The following is a 15,976-nucleotide window of genomic DNA, read 5'->3' on the forward strand; positions in this document are numbered from 1 at the left end:
AACAGCAAAATGAAAGCACAAATTAGCAAAACAATCAAATTATTGCTCACAGGGGACAAGACTTCCATCTGATTAATTCTTTGGCCCATGAAGAAAAATATATACTCCCTCAAAAGGAGTGCTGTTTACAAATTTTTGAGAAGTAGGGTTCAGACAAATTTGGAGTGTATCCTTTCAATAACATAGCAGTCAGAGGAGGCCTTCACCCCCAGAGTGGTTATCCCATTTGGTTAAACCTGTTCTTACTTGGGTGTTTCTTAATCAAATCCATCATTGAATTACTCCTGCCTGAGTGGGGCTCCGTGCTCAATAATAGTCCAGTCCCCACTTTAGAGTTAAAAGTAACACTTTCCAGGGCTCTCCGTGGTGACGCAACAGGTTAAAGCATCGCATTATGAAGCTCTGCAAAGCCACTGCAGTATGAATTCTGATCTCCCGTCAGGGAGCTGACTCACAAGACACAGCAGACCTCTCCAGACCAGCCCGCTGCTCCCCTCAGCAGTGTATTTCAGCAGATCTGTTCTGCTCCCCACTCTGTCTCTGGTGAATCCTTTCACCCAACACACCTCTGGCCTGTACTCCAGTTTTAATAAGCATAAATAAATAAATCTTAAAAAAAACATTTTACAAGAGGTTCATAAAGAGATTATTTTAATGAGAAAATTGCCAGACGTTCAGCTTCCTCATAGTTTTTTGTTTGTTTGTTTGTTTTAAAGATTTATTTATTTGTGCATACAGAACTGGGGTACAGGCCAGAGGCTCAGGGGCGGTGAGAGGCTTCACCAGAGACAGAGTGGGGAACAGAACAGGCAGATCGACAAAGTACACTGCTGAGGGGAGCAGCAGGCGGGTCAGGAGAGGTCTGCTGCGCCATGTGGTCACCTCCCGGGCAGGCGGGAATCAAACTCATGCGGAAGCGGCTTTAGATTCTCAGAGTTGTGCTTTGACCCGCTGCGCCACCAGGGAGGGCCTTGTTTGTTTGTTTGTTTGTTTGTTTTATTAAAATCTGTCTGCCTGAGAAACCCTATATTGCTTTTTGCTAACTTGGTGAGGTTTTTTTTCCCCCTTAGACAGGAAAGGCATACTTCTTTGTTCTGCATATACAATAGTGCATAAAATCACATGTAAAACTCCCTACAGAATCAGCATTTTGCAACAAGGAAAGAAAAGAAGGCAAACACCTTCATTCATAACAATCCTTTAGCAGATATTACCATTTCCAATGTCTTGCTTTCAATAATATTGGAAGACCAAATCTAGCCGCTTGTTGATCCCTTAAGATAATTTTTGATGGATTAATGATCTTTGCATATAATTCAGAATGAGCTCTAATTATAGAATGACACTTAGAAAACATATTTACTGTGAAGAACTTTCTCCATGCTTACATAAAATATAAATAATAGTTTTGGGGGGGTGCCTCTCAGTTTAAAAGGTGTGTGGCAAGACAGTTCATATGAGAGTTATTTACAAAGGGAGTTCATTTAAGAATAATTTAAATGGGGTGTTGGTGTTCCACAAGGCTGTCCTTTCCCTTTAAATGTTTCCAACTCACGTGGCATGGGCAGGATAGGCTAACTTCAGTGGTTTCAGCTGGCCCACAGCTACCAGCTGATGCAGGCTAGTTGCTTCCACATTGTAAAATACACTGCTTTTCTAGACATAAGCCCTCTCATTCATTTGGTATCCTCTTACTTAGCATAGTGTTTAATGCACAGTACAAACAGGATTAACAAGACTTCAATGAAATCAATGTGTGGATGTGACCATTCAGAAACACCTGTGTTCAATCACGATCATGAAACCAGAAAACAAATCATTCTGTTTAACATTTTGGATGCAAATAATTTACTAGACAGGTGCCATACTGCTGAGACAGAAAGGAAAACTGTTACTTAAAACATAAATATTTGTTCTCAGGGAGAGAAGTGAGATAAATGACTTCCTCTGGAAATAACCTCTGGAGAGGATGACGTAGAAAGAACAGAGTAAAAGTTATAGGGGAGAGTTGCTAGATTGGAAAAAATGTAAGATGCCTAGTAAAATTTGAATTTTAGGAAAACAAGAGATAGTTTGGTTTTTATTTATTTTTTTTAGCATAAATATGTCTCATGCAGTATTTGAGACAACTGTATGGAACCCTGGATATGTTGGAACCCTAGTCTGTGATAAAGAAATACGTAAGACACTTCATAAGTTAAAGTTTTGCGACCTAGGGAGTAGTGGTTCTGGGACCTGAGGAGAAATGTCCAGTGGGAAGTTCCCAGATATAAGGGCTAAGGGGACAAGGTACTTTTAAAATATGATGCTAATTGCCCCCCAAGACTTTAATAAAACTTTGTTCCACATGGTCTTGAGTTAACACTGCTGTTAGGAATGAAGGACATGGCAGCTGAACTCCAGGAAATGAGTGACTCTTCCTTTTGAGTCAAGAATGTCAGAGGGCCCTCCCTGATGGTGCAGCATGTTAGAGCACTATGAAATCATTACAGTCAGCAGAGTTTGACTCCCCACTTGGGAGGTGACTCACATGGCACAGCAGACCTCTCCTGACCCACCTGCTGCCTGTCTGCTCCCCCCTCCCCTGTTTCTGGTGAATCCTCTCAACTCCCACACCTCTGACTAACTGTGCCCCAGGTCTTGTATGCATAAATAAATAAATCTTAATTAAAAAAAAACGGTTAGAGGAGATGTAATGGAGAACAGGGGAGAAGCAGGTGACTTAGCAAACTGGCTTAGGTGTAGCTATGAATTAGCTCTCTCCTCTAAATGTACCCAAAATAGTGTGCTTTTAAGAAAGAAGATGCCCCAAAGGGTTACATATGGAACTAGGAAAAGATAAGCCAAGGAACAAGAATTCTACTTTTAAACTGCCTTTCCAGCTACCCATAATCATCATTGCCTTATTGTTGCTCTTTTGCATAAATTCCAGGTTATTTTTTCCCTAAGAAGGCAATATTAGCTTGTTAAATTAATGGACTGAGTATTAGGGAATTTCATATTTTTCATCCTTTATACAATTTAAAAATGTACAGGTTAATAATTGAAGAAAATTGGCAATATTTTCCTAAAAGTTCCCAACTCCTGAAAATTGAAAGGGCATTTGTTCAATATCTTTAATTCAAATTATTTATTATTTCTTATTCAAATATTTTCCCTCTAAAATGAAATGACATTTTATTTTTGCATCTCTTGTCATTGACTGGTGAGTTCTGAGCTCCCTCTAGTGAGAAATCTGCTACTTTACAAAATGTTTGTATCAAATAATCTTTTGGAAATCGTCTCCTTTCTTATTATAGAGCTATTTTAAAAATTCTCTCCTATTGTAAGTAATGGATATATTTTCATTTTTAAGGCAACCCATTTCAGAAAACAAATTTTGGAAGTCATGTATATAAGTAAATTATCTCTTTTCTGAATTAAAAAACAAACAAACAAACATATAGACATGCATGCATGAAAGTATTGACCTAACTTTGCTTTCATTTTTTCAGATTTTTAAAAAATATTTATGTTTGCATGCAAAAACTGGGGTACAGGCCAGAGGTGCAGGAGGTGAGGGCATTCACCAGAGCCAGAGTGGGGAACAGAACAGGCCGACTGACTGAAATACACTACTGAGTGAGCAAGAGGTGAAACAAGAGAGGTCTACTATGCCATGTGGGTCACCTCCCTGAATGGGGATAGAACCCAGGCTGCAGTGGCTGCAGATAGCTTCATAGCATTGTGTTTAACCCCTTGTTCCACCAGTGAGGCCTCCAAATTTGTTTATTATTTATTTGACACCCTACTATAGTCCTACTCCCAATGGTTGGGGCTAGTTGGCAAATTACCCTTATGGGTTGACTAATTTGAATTTGTGTGTGTGTGTGTGTGTGTGTGTGTATGGTAAAAGCACTTAATAGGAGATCCACCTCCTTAACAAAAAAATTTTAAGTTTAATTTATAATTTTGACTGTGAATTTTAAAATGATAATAAATGGTATTCTTAATATTAAGTGCAAGGTTGTACAACAGATCTCTAGAACTTTTCGCCACAACTTTATAGCTATTGAACAGTAAGCCCATTCCTCTACTTTTCTGCTTCTGGCAACCACTGTTCTTCTTTTTGGTTTTATGAGTTTGATTATTTAACAACTATAAAACTCATGTAAGTGAAGAATGTAGTATTTGTACTTTTGTAAGTGACTTATTTGGCTTGGTATAAAGCCCTCCGAGTTTTGTTATGTTGTCACATATACAACGATTTCCTCCTTTTGAAATTGCTGAAGATCATTCCATTGTATGTATAGTGACCATGGCTGCTTCACATTTTGGTTATTGTGATTGTGTCACAATACATATAGAAATGCAAATATCTCTCCCAGATTCTGGTTTGAGTTCTTTTAGATATAAATCTACAAGTAGGAGTGCTGGATCATATGCTAGTTCTATTTTTAAGTATTTGAGGAATCTCCACACTGTTTTCCTTAGCAACTGCACCATTTTACATTCCCACTTATGTTTGTAAAGTCTCCAAAATCTCCACAACCTTATCAACATATATATGTAACTACATATTTTTACACTGCTCATCCTAACAGCCACAAAGTGATATTTCATCATGGCTTTGATTTACATTTCTCTGATCATTAGAAATATTGAGCCTCTTTCATCTACCTGTTGGTCATTTGCATGTCTTTTTTTTTGGGCCACTTTTTATTTTTGCTTTTGTGCCAAAGTACCTTATATATTTTGGACACTAACCATTTAACAGATATATGGTTTGCCAATATTTTCTCCCCTTCCATAGGTTGCTTCCTTGTTCTACTGTTTCATCTGCTGTGCAGTTTTTATTCTGACATAGTCTCATTTGTCTATTTTTGCCTGTTCACTTGGTGTCATAGCTAAGAAATCATCTCTAGACCCAAAGTCATGAAGATTTTCCCCCTGTAAGTTTTCTTTCAGGAGTTTTCCAGCTTAAGATATTACTGTTAAGTGTTTAATATATTTTGAGTTGATTTTTGTGGCTGACGTGGGTTGTGTGTTCAATTTTATTCTTTCATATGTGAATGCCCAGTTTCCTTAATGCCGTTTGTTGAAAAGACTATCCATTTCCCACTGTGTATTCTTGCTGACTCTTTGTTGAGCATCAGTTTGTTAGGAGAGTGAGTGCTCCTGGGTCCAGGTGCATATGCTGGTTGAAGAATAACAGTTGCATGCCAAATTGAGAGCAAGCAAGTGTGGATTTATTGAAGCAAGGATAAAGAACTCCTGACAGCAGGAGGAGGTCCAAGGGAAGATGCCCATTTTCTCCAGTCTATGACTATATCCTGTCAGACTTCCTGTTGTCCTATGTGCCAGACTATTGATTAGGCACTAGGTTGCCAGGAAGTTTCATAGTGGTTGTTTTTCTGTTTCCTGTAGCCAGCGCTTACTATAGGTGGTGATTAGCTCAGCAACATTTCAATAAAACACCGCTATTTTCTTGGGAGCTGCTTTGTTCTTTCTTTGATTTTATATTGTTTAAAATCATTGTCCTGCATCTCAGCCTTACCCACTCCTCAAGACCTTCTTGGTCTCAGTTCCTCTCAAGTTGACTGCATCTTTGTGGGCATTTTATTCTATTTCATTGTTCTATATGTCTGTCTTTATGACAGTACTATACTGATTTAAATCCCATGGCTTTACACTATGATTTAAAATCAGGAAATGTGATGCCATCTGCTTTGTCCTTTCTTAAAGTTGTCTTAGCTTATTCTAGGTACTTTGTGGTTCCATAAGAATTTTAGGATTGTTTTTCACATTTCTTTAGAATGGGTGTTTGATAGAGATTGATGAACTGTAGAACATTTGGTGTGTATACATTATAAAAACATTAAGTCATACAAATCACAGTACAGGCTATCTTTCCAATTTTTTGTGTATTCATTCATTTCTTCCATCATTACTCTTTTTCAGTGCATAACTTTCACTATCTATCAAGAATGCAGCTTCCACCCAAGACAATGGAACAAGATCTTTACCATTATCTTATTTATTTGTATTTTGACATCTTCTGCTAAATAATAGGATAATCTCCCTTTATCTTCATTCTGTCATTTTTGATTTTATTGTCTTTGGTCAAAAAAATAAAATTTTCTTGTGTTTTCTCTCGATCACAGCTAGTACAGAATTTCACCATCTGCCAACAAATTATGACTTCAAACACTTCAAAAAAAAGCAGGTTGCCTTTTATGAGACCTTCCATAATTTAAATTTCTCTTACATCATTAATCCTAACTTTGACTTGGTCCTGTAAAAATTAAACCTCTACCTCATTTAGCAAAATGCTTTTGCTAAAATTATTACAACTATATCAGCAAAATTTGGCATTTTAGGAATGAGAACTAATATAAGGACCATTATTTCTACATAAACTAGTTTGTTATTATCAGAAACACACCACCTGCTTTGCAGAAACTGTTAAACTGTATTCAAGGGGTATACCCTGCTGAAGGGTATTTGACATGCTTCTGTTGTACTAATTTATATTTCACTCTATATATAATGTCCTTTATGAACTATACCTGCCTACCACACACTATTTTAACCTGTGTATTTAGGGTAATTCATAGAGGTCTTAAAAAATTAAGAATCCGAAATCATATTTCCCTGAACTGAATGCCTATAAAACCTATAAAAGGAGGGAAGCACAAGGCACTTGGAAAAATTTTCTGTCAAGAAAACTCCTACTTAATGTACATTGGATGAGTTTCAATTCCCACAATTAAAAAAACAGTACTAGAAAAAAAGGTCAAAATTTTGTATTTTAACCTAGCATAACCTACAAATTACCCAACTATCTCTAGAAGCCAACTCAACCAGTTTTAAAAAAATAAATACCCTTCAGTTATATTTGAGCCATTGTATTTTGAAATCTCTGTTATAAGAATATAGACAGTATCCTAATTATTATGTGGAATGAGTCTGACAGTAACTTCTTTGAGTGGGTTTAAATCACCAATCTTCATTCAATTGTTCATGAGTAGCCAAAGAAAAATCTATTTGGTTCACTACAAAGATCCAGCTGGATTATGGAACATAATTCTATTGCCTGGGTTTTATATTCTAAACCCTAGTCATTAAGATATTTTACAAAAGTGAATGAATAGAAAGGTGAGTGAATAATTATTTTTTTCAGGTAATTATTTCCTTGTTCAGTTGACTGGTAGTTCTCACCCAGAGAGCCTTGTTGAATGATTCAACAACTCATCACATGACAGAAAAAGAAGGAGGGGTTATCCCCAATGCAACTGTGGCTTATCCTCTAGACACCCTTTTGAATTTGATGAGAACAAAATGCTTCGAGCAGTAAAATTCTAGATATCATGGAGATGTATGCTCCCAACCAATAAGGGGACCTGAGGAGGAAAAAAGCAGTGCCTGATAAATACAGCTGGATTATTACTATTGTCAACCAAAATTTTCTAGGTACCCAGCAGTTACAGGTAGGACATGGTATTCTTCCATATAACATGATTCAACAGAGAATATTAGCATCAGACAGTTATTCTGTGACTATGATAATCAAGACAAAAACATGGCCACTCAGTAGTCATTCATGAACATTACCAAATTATGAAAACAACCAAACATCTTATCCTGTCTGATCTCTGTGATTACTATTTTTTGATCAACTATAGCTTCAGCACTACTCTAGTCTTTCTTCCCACATAAGCTTTATTGAGACCCAATCACATAATTGTTCCTGCTTCCTTACAATATTCATTCAGCCTAGAGTAAAGCCATGCTTCCTTAACTCTGCCCTCCCCTATCTCCCATCCTAATCTTCTAAGACAAGCCCCAGTTTTATAATGTTTTCTAATTCCTTTCTACAGACACCACATACTTCTCCAGGGTGTGCATTTACTCTCATTTCAAGAAGAAGAAACGAAACCTCCTACGCTGCAGGTGTATTCCAGGTAGCCTTTGATTGGGAGATGTTGATAGATTGTATGACAGAAAATTACCATTTTTAAAAGTCAAAGGGGTTTCATATTGGTCATTTTGTACAGCTCAACTTAGTAAAACACAGGTAGTGGTTTTAAGGGTCCATTTCTGAAAGTCAGTAGCAATTCCAAGAGAAGGCCTTCTCCCTCTAGATCAGTTGTGAGAAGGTAATGGAAAAATCCAGCATTAACAAGTTGAGTAGTTTTTAAATTAGTTTTCTCTGGAGAGAGAAAGATAGGTGATAACTAGATATTAGATAAACTTGAGGAGATTTATATGCCAAGACAGAGATGAAAGTAGAAAGGGAGAGTTGAAAATACTGCAAAGAGAGAACAATTACTGGAGTCCCAGGAAGTCCCAGGAGTGTGAAATGGGCAGGGTCCTTGGGGAATATGAAGTCCATGAAATAATTGCAAACAGTAACATTTAAAGCACATTTAACAGAGACTGTTTTAAAATCTTTGCAAGTTGAACATTAGAAACATGTGCTAAGTGAAAGCCAGTCACATTGGAATAGATAATATATGATTCTATTTATGTGACATGTCCTGAACAGGTAAATCTGTAGAGACAGAAAATATATTAGTGGTTGTTAGGAGCTATAGAGAAAGGGGAATGGCAAGTAACTGCTAATGAGTATAGAATTTCTTTTCAGCATGATGAAAGTATTCTAAACTGAGACGGTGGCTATGGTAATTACAACTGTGATTATACTAAAAATTAGTGAATTTTATAATTTGCAGATTACATTTGCTAGAGATATTTTTAAAAACCTCACAAGTATATGCCTAATTTATTTATATTTAATACACATATACACCCCATGAGGTCAGTATTATTTATCCACATTTTATAGGTGACAAAATTGAGGTAAAGAGAATAAAGAAGGAAAGGAGCAGCAATAATTGTTTTATTGACATAGAGAAAGAAATATAATACAGAGAGAAATATTTTTAGTCACTGGGAGAGTAAATCTTAAAAGTCCTCATCACAAGAGAAAGAAATTATAAGCTATATGTCTTGGTAGATGTTGGGTAGATGTAAACTGATAATCATTTTGCAGTAAGAACTCATAATAAATCATAAAATGAATAGTGTTCTATGTCAGTTGTATCCCAAACACACAAACAAAAAACGTGAGTATAAAACAGAATGGCCTGGAGGAGGTCATATTAAAACAGACAGTTGCGCCCAGTCCCCAGAGTTTCTGTTTCAGTAAACCTCTAGTGGAACTGAGAATGTGCATTTCTAATGGTTCCCAGGTGATGTAGATGCTGTTGGTATGAGTACTAGATCCTACCCCATAAAAGAATTTGAAAGAATTTCCCTGAGGTAGGAGATAAGGTGACATGTAGATCCTCTGTGTGGGGGAGAGTGGGGGGACAACCGTCTACTGTGAGAAAGTGGGTTAATTTCAGAAAAGCCACACTAGTCAAGTAGATTCCAAGAAGCATTGAGAACACAGGAAGTTGCATGCCACATATAATTAATTCCCAAATTCCAGGCTATGAAATTTTCTTCAGCAATGTTTGAATGCCATGAGGTCTGAGAAAAACACCTAGACTTGATTAACTCATCATTGCAGAATTTGAGATAGAGCAGTGCTAGATGTGAAGGCTGCAAACAACAGAGAAGCTGATGGAACGGGGAGTCTATACTGGATGAGGACAGAAGAGTTTAAGAGAGCTCCCTGATAGGGCAAACAGAGCAGGTGAAAGGCATGAAATTCATTAACTGGTGTAACAAAGCAGGAGTAAAGAGTGATAGTGAATTATGGGAGCACATTGTGTTGGCAAACTAAACAGCAGGAAAACTCTGATTTTTTAGTGGTGGAGGTACCACTGCACTTACCTAGCCAGCAAGACTCTATAAAGCTGCTGGAGAACAGTATGGAGTACCAGTTCTATAGACATTCAGTCCCTTCTCTCCCCTCTCACCTTGCCTCCCATTCAGGGAAGACCCCAGCCCCTTCCCTCCACCACAGCTCCATCCTCCCCAACCCCATGAGCTCCCAACCTTCCAGATTTTCAGGTGTTCTGTGTTCAGGAAACTGACAAACTTCTGACTCAGTATTCATGGCATCCAAATACCAGTTGTCCCTGCCACCAGAAAAAAGGAAATTATGGATAAGCCTGTGAAATCATGCTGCTCTCCCCTTGCAGGCTGCTATACCTTGGAGTCCATGGAAATAAGTGGTGCTTAGATCATCAGAAGAGTAATAGTTGGGCATCTCTTCAAACTGTTACTGTAAAAAAATGCACCTTTATTAGTGGGAGGTATTAATACAGGTTTTCTATGAGCTAGAGGTTGTATTTGTCTTTTTCTTTACATTAAAAATAAGCTAAGTTTTGTTGAACTCCAGATGACTTGGGTTTAAATTTCATATGATAAATTTCACCTTTCCGTTTTTGCACATATTACTTGATCATGTGATATTTGGCTGCAGACTTGTAGCCATCATGGCCTGTGGAAGGTTATCAGCTGGCTTCTGCTTGGGGGAGTACAACTAGCCTCTTGCTTATTTCTGAAAAATACTCATCACTAACAGGTCATCTGGAGTTTGTCTTCTTTAAATGTTTTTTTCCACATGAGGGCACTGTCTACTTTGGCTTTGGCAGTTTTGAAGGGCACATTTCCCTTTGATGTTTAAGCTCTGTTTTTGATCTACTTAACCCTGCTACGTCTACAAATATCAGGCTACAGTGTTATGTGGGGCCTGAGTGTGGTCAAATCCCTGCCTGGTAGAAAAGGAAAAATAGGCAGTAGCTCTTCCCAGTCCTTGGTTTTTGCCTGAAGACAACCTGTTCCTCTGACCTGAGCCAAACAATGTTTGGCTACATTCAGTTGACATGATGGTGTGAGCTGCAGATGGAGTTCACCAAACTAGAAGGGTTTTGGTGACTGGATACTTCTTTGGGCCAGCTTCAAGGCTCAGTGGGTGAAGAACTAGGCAATGCTGCTGCGCCTTGAACATTTCTGAATAGATTTTTACACAACAAATAATGGAGGTACATCTGGTACCAAGTCCCTCACTGCCTGTGGCTACTGTCCGAGGACCCTGGCTCCTATACTCCTATCTTTTGCAAAGATGTTGACAAACACACACTCTGTGCACAGACCTGTCTTCCAAGGGTGCTGGATCTATGGGTGGACATTCTTTCTGCTACAGGACTTAACATTCCTCAACTTTGTACCACAACTTTTGGCCTGGTTACTGGAAGGAATGACTTGTGGAATTCTGGGTGGTAGATTCCAGTCTTTGCATTTAAATGATGATGGGTCCAGACACTCAGTGTTGACACAAGATACATAGGTCAAGTTTTCAGAAAGTTGGGCCCAAATGAGGTCAGTTAGCTGAGGAGACAGATGCTACTGACATCTCTGTTGCCTGAAGCTGCCTCTAGAGGTAATGGCATGCCACGAGACAAGAGGGTCACTGAAACTTGGGTTGCTGAGTGAGACTAGGACATTCACTGAGCTCTAAGGGTATATTAGTAGATGCTCTTGTCAGCCTTCATCTGTGAGTCTAAACTGCTGACTTAGCATGATCTTTGCTGGGAACTGGATTGCTACAGTTGTAAACATTTAGTTGTACCCTAAGAAATACCCAGCACTGGAAATTTTAAACTTAGCAAAAGTATCAGGCACACAACCACATATAACAGCACAGCTTTCAGAAACAGTGCCCCTGAGCTGCCAGATTGGCCAGAGTCAAATGACTAGTAGACTACTTTTATAGGTGGGAGGCAGTCCCTTGTGGGGTCACTTACCTGGATGTTTCAACTATAGCGTGACATCCCCTGGCTAGTTAAATAACAAAAGATGATCCCAATGGAATTCATTGGCGTTGTATGTTACAGATCAAGTTTCAAAAACACCATTGCTGATCTTTTCAGGAGGACCACATACAGACCCTTGGATCTACAAGAGCTGTGTATGTCCTTGAATTGGCCTTGTCTTAAGTGACATCCCATTTCCTAGTACCATTCCTGGCACACTTTAAGAGTAAGGGACATAGTTCTCAAGAATGGCATTCTTTATCAATCCTGCACCATTCCCACTGCATCCTGAGCTCACCCTGCCTCTCCAACCTGCCAATGCCCTTAAGATTGGATGCAGTTTCTAGTAATGTCCTGATTTTTGAAGGGCATTAAGCCAGACTCAAGTCCTAAATACAAACAGTCACATAAGACAAATCATTTGAGTATTTAGCCAGTCTGTGCCAGACCAAAAGTATTTATTGAGTATCTGTTGTTTGCCAAAAGTGCTACCTGTAAATTGAGCATGAGTGGGCAAGACAAAAGAAGTTGAGTAGACAACTTTCAGGCTGAAGGATCAGGTTTTGGTACAAGAGGTGTAGTGAATTCATGATGCTTTTAGTGCTGGGATGAGGACAGGCTTGGGGAGAGAAGAGCTGGGGAAGAGTGAGGCAGCAGGGTGCTGGAGAGGCAGGCCAGCTTGAGAGCACACATGACCTTACACGTCCTGCTAAAGGTTTTATACTTAATTCTAAATGCAGTAGTTTTTAAAGATCATTTCCATTTTTTACTGCTCCTTCTGGCAATATTTTCTTAGTACAATGCAGTTTATATCTGTGATGGGAGGGAAAGCTGTTTTAAACAAAATTGATGATAGCAACTTTTGTATTCTTTGGTATAATCTCAGGGAAGCTGTTTTGATATTTGTTCTAAGAGAACACCATTATATACTTAGAGTGTTGCTATTAGAAAATGTAAAATTACATAAGTGGCAAGATACTAATTGTGGAAAGATATTAATTTAGCTGCTCTATTAAGGCTTGTAAAACCCCTGTAGGAAACTTTAGGCTTTTGTCATTTGTTGGAAGAGTGAGAAAAACTTTTGATTACTTATAATTTATTTAATAGTTATTTGACACAAATTATGCAACCTCTATCATCTGACAGATTCCGGGTAGATCGGGAAAAGCTCTGAAAAATCAGACTTTCCACTGCTAACTTACGTTATGACCTCCCTTTTTTGTATAATCGTAATGTCAAAATATTCTGAGCAACTTTTTCAGCTTACAATTGAATTGCCTCAGCCGCATAAGGCCTGCCTGCCCTGACAAGCAAGCACTGCACCAGGGTGAAAAATTCCCCTGAAGTCAAGTGACTTGACTACTGACTGATAAATAAAAGCAAAAGTGCTGTTTTTGCAAAGTCTCTCTCACTGCCGGATGGATGGAGGAAAACCCAAATCTTATCATTCTATTATCTCACATAGCCTTCTATTCAGCTTCTAAAGAATTACTCAAACTTCCTATTGTTTGGCCTTTAGATGTGGAAATTCATCCAGGTTGCCTGTTTTGAAACTTGTCAAGTTTTCTACCTGCTACACCTCAAAATAATCCACAAAAGTCTTCTGGATAGTCTTTCAGGATTCTACTATGTAGTCTTCAGATAGGGAAATTCACCTATGTCTCCTATTTAGAGATTTGATTAGCAAGGAATTTCCTCTTTTGCCTCCCAGGATGACTCAGGTAGAAAAACAAAAACCCATTAAGTAGTAGATAAGGTTTAAGGGACTTCTATCTTTGTTGATCTCCACTATAGTAATATTAGTCATAAACTTTGTGCACCCATGTACCTGTTTTTAACTTTGATTGATTTTAGAATGTTATATCTCAGCTAAAGGGCAATACAACCCTAAACTGTTTTTAGAAAAAAAGATGACTGTAATCTCTCAGCCCAGTTCGTGTGCTGATGTCATCCCACTGCTTGCTCCTAATGTATAAAATAAACCTCTGCTGAAGTCAGAGCCGGAAGACTTGCACCCAACTCCGATTCCCATGTCTTCCTCGCTCCCCTTTCCCCTTTTTCTCCTTTTATAATTTTGGGAACTTTTTTTTCATTACTTCCTTATAGAAAAATTTTAATTCTGTGTACATTATTTTGTTCTTATTACTTGTCCTTCTTCTTTTTTTCTTCCTAGATCATTGCTGGAGATTTGTGAATCTTATTCATATTTTCAAAGAACTTTTGTTTTATCATCCATGTTTTTTTTTTTTTTTTTAAAGATTTATTTATTTATGCATACAAGAGCTGGGGTGTAGGCCACAGGTGTGGGGTGGGGGTGAGAGGATTCACCAGAGGCAGATTGGGGAATAGAACAGGTGGATATGTTGAAATACACTGCTGAGGGGCACAGAGGGTGAGACAGGAGAGGTCTGCTGTTCTATGTGGGCTAGTCCCTGGCTGGGGATGGACTCAGTGATCACAGATTGCTTTCTAGTGCTCAGACATAACCGTTGCACTACAGGGAGGCCCTTGTCCATGGTTTTTGTTTTTTTTTTTTCCTTCATCATTCAAATTAATTACTGAGGGCCCTTCCTGGTGGTGCAACAGGTTAAAGCACAGCACTGAGAAGCTAAAGCCACTTATGCATGAGTTCCATCCCTGCCTCAGAGGTGATCCACATGGCACCGCAGACCTCTCCTGACCCGCTTGCTCCTCCCCTCAGCAGTGTACTTCGTTAATCTGTCTGTTTTGTTCCCCACTCTGTCTCTGGTGAATCCTCTCACCGCCCCTGAGCCTCTGGCCTGCACCCTAGTTCTGTATGCATAAATAAATAAATCTTAAAAAAATTAATTGCTGAATCTTTAGGTTTTCTTTTCTTTTACTTACTTTTAGCTTTGAGATTAACAGTTATCCATTTATTTTCTTTTTGAAATTTTTAATATTCTGTGCAAAGCATCTATTTAATACTAAGAACTGCTTTAGCTGCATCTGCTAACTTAGGTACACAGAGCTTTCTTATTATCTACTCTCTACCAGTAATTTCTATTGTTATTATGTTTTCAACTATGAGTTTTTGAAGGGACTATTTTCCAGACTTCAAACGTGGATTCCTTTAAAATGTATATTTTTTAAGATTTATTTTATTTATGCATACAAGAGCTGGGGTGTAAGTCAGAGGTGGGGATGGTGGTAGTGAGAGGATTTACCAGAGACACAGTGGGGAACAGATCAGGTGGAGTGATTGAAATAAACTGCTGAGGACAGCAGCAGGTGAGACAGGAGAGATCTACTGAGCCATGTGAGTCAGCTCCCTGGACAGGGATTTAACTCATGCTGCAGTGGCTTCATAGTGATGAGATTTAACCACTTGAGCCACCAGGAAGACCCTAAAATAGTTTTCTTTTAACTATTGATTGATATGTAATTCAATTTCATTGTAGTCACAAAATGAAGTCTGTACGAGCTGAAGCTTTAAATTTTATTTCATTTATTAAGACTCCTTGTGACCTAAAGCCTGACCAACTTTTGTAAATAACCTGTGTGCTGAGAATTCTCATGGGGTATGGAACTCCGAATAGCAAACATATTGGCTTGAAAGTTTATAATCCATATTATAAATCCTGTCCAGTGTTGCTTTATTTTCTATGAAGCTATGCTGTTGGATACACACACAAGTTCAAAGACATGGTAAGTCCTCATGTGACATTGTCGAAAGTCAAATAATATATAACAAAAGCATGTACCTGAATAATATCCTTTCCATTCAGTATAGACTAGGATTATTTTTTGCCATGTCAAAATTTTGAAGGAAAAAAACACTGAAGAAAGCTATGGTATTTGAAGATCCACCTTATTATACTTTTGAAATTTTGTAGTGTCCCTCTTTATTCCTCTTAAATTCTATTTTACGTGGTATGGATATTGTTATACAGTTTTCTTCTGGTTGTTATTTGCTAGTATGCATGCCAACTTCCTTTCATTCCTAATATTCTTTTAGGTTTTTATTTTTGAGACATTATAGATACAAATATCCACCCCCACCTCAGTGTCTCAGATGAAATTTAAATTCTTTTAGATGATTCTTTTAGCATTTATCTCTATTTTTATAGTATACTAATAATGCTACTCCATTTGTTGGTAGAATTATCTATTAACATCTCATTATGGTGTGTTAATAGCAAACATATATAACTTGCTTTGTGCCAGACAATTCTCTGTGTACTTTCCATATATTACTCATAATCCTC

Source organism: Condylura cristata, unplaced genomic scaffold (genome assembly GCF_000260355.1).
Source record: "Condylura cristata isolate star-nosed mole 26May11 unplaced genomic scaffold, ConCri1.0 scaffold00031, whole genome shotgun sequence".
NCBI lineage: Eukaryota > Metazoa > Chordata > Mammalia > Eulipotyphla > Talpidae > Condylura > Condylura cristata.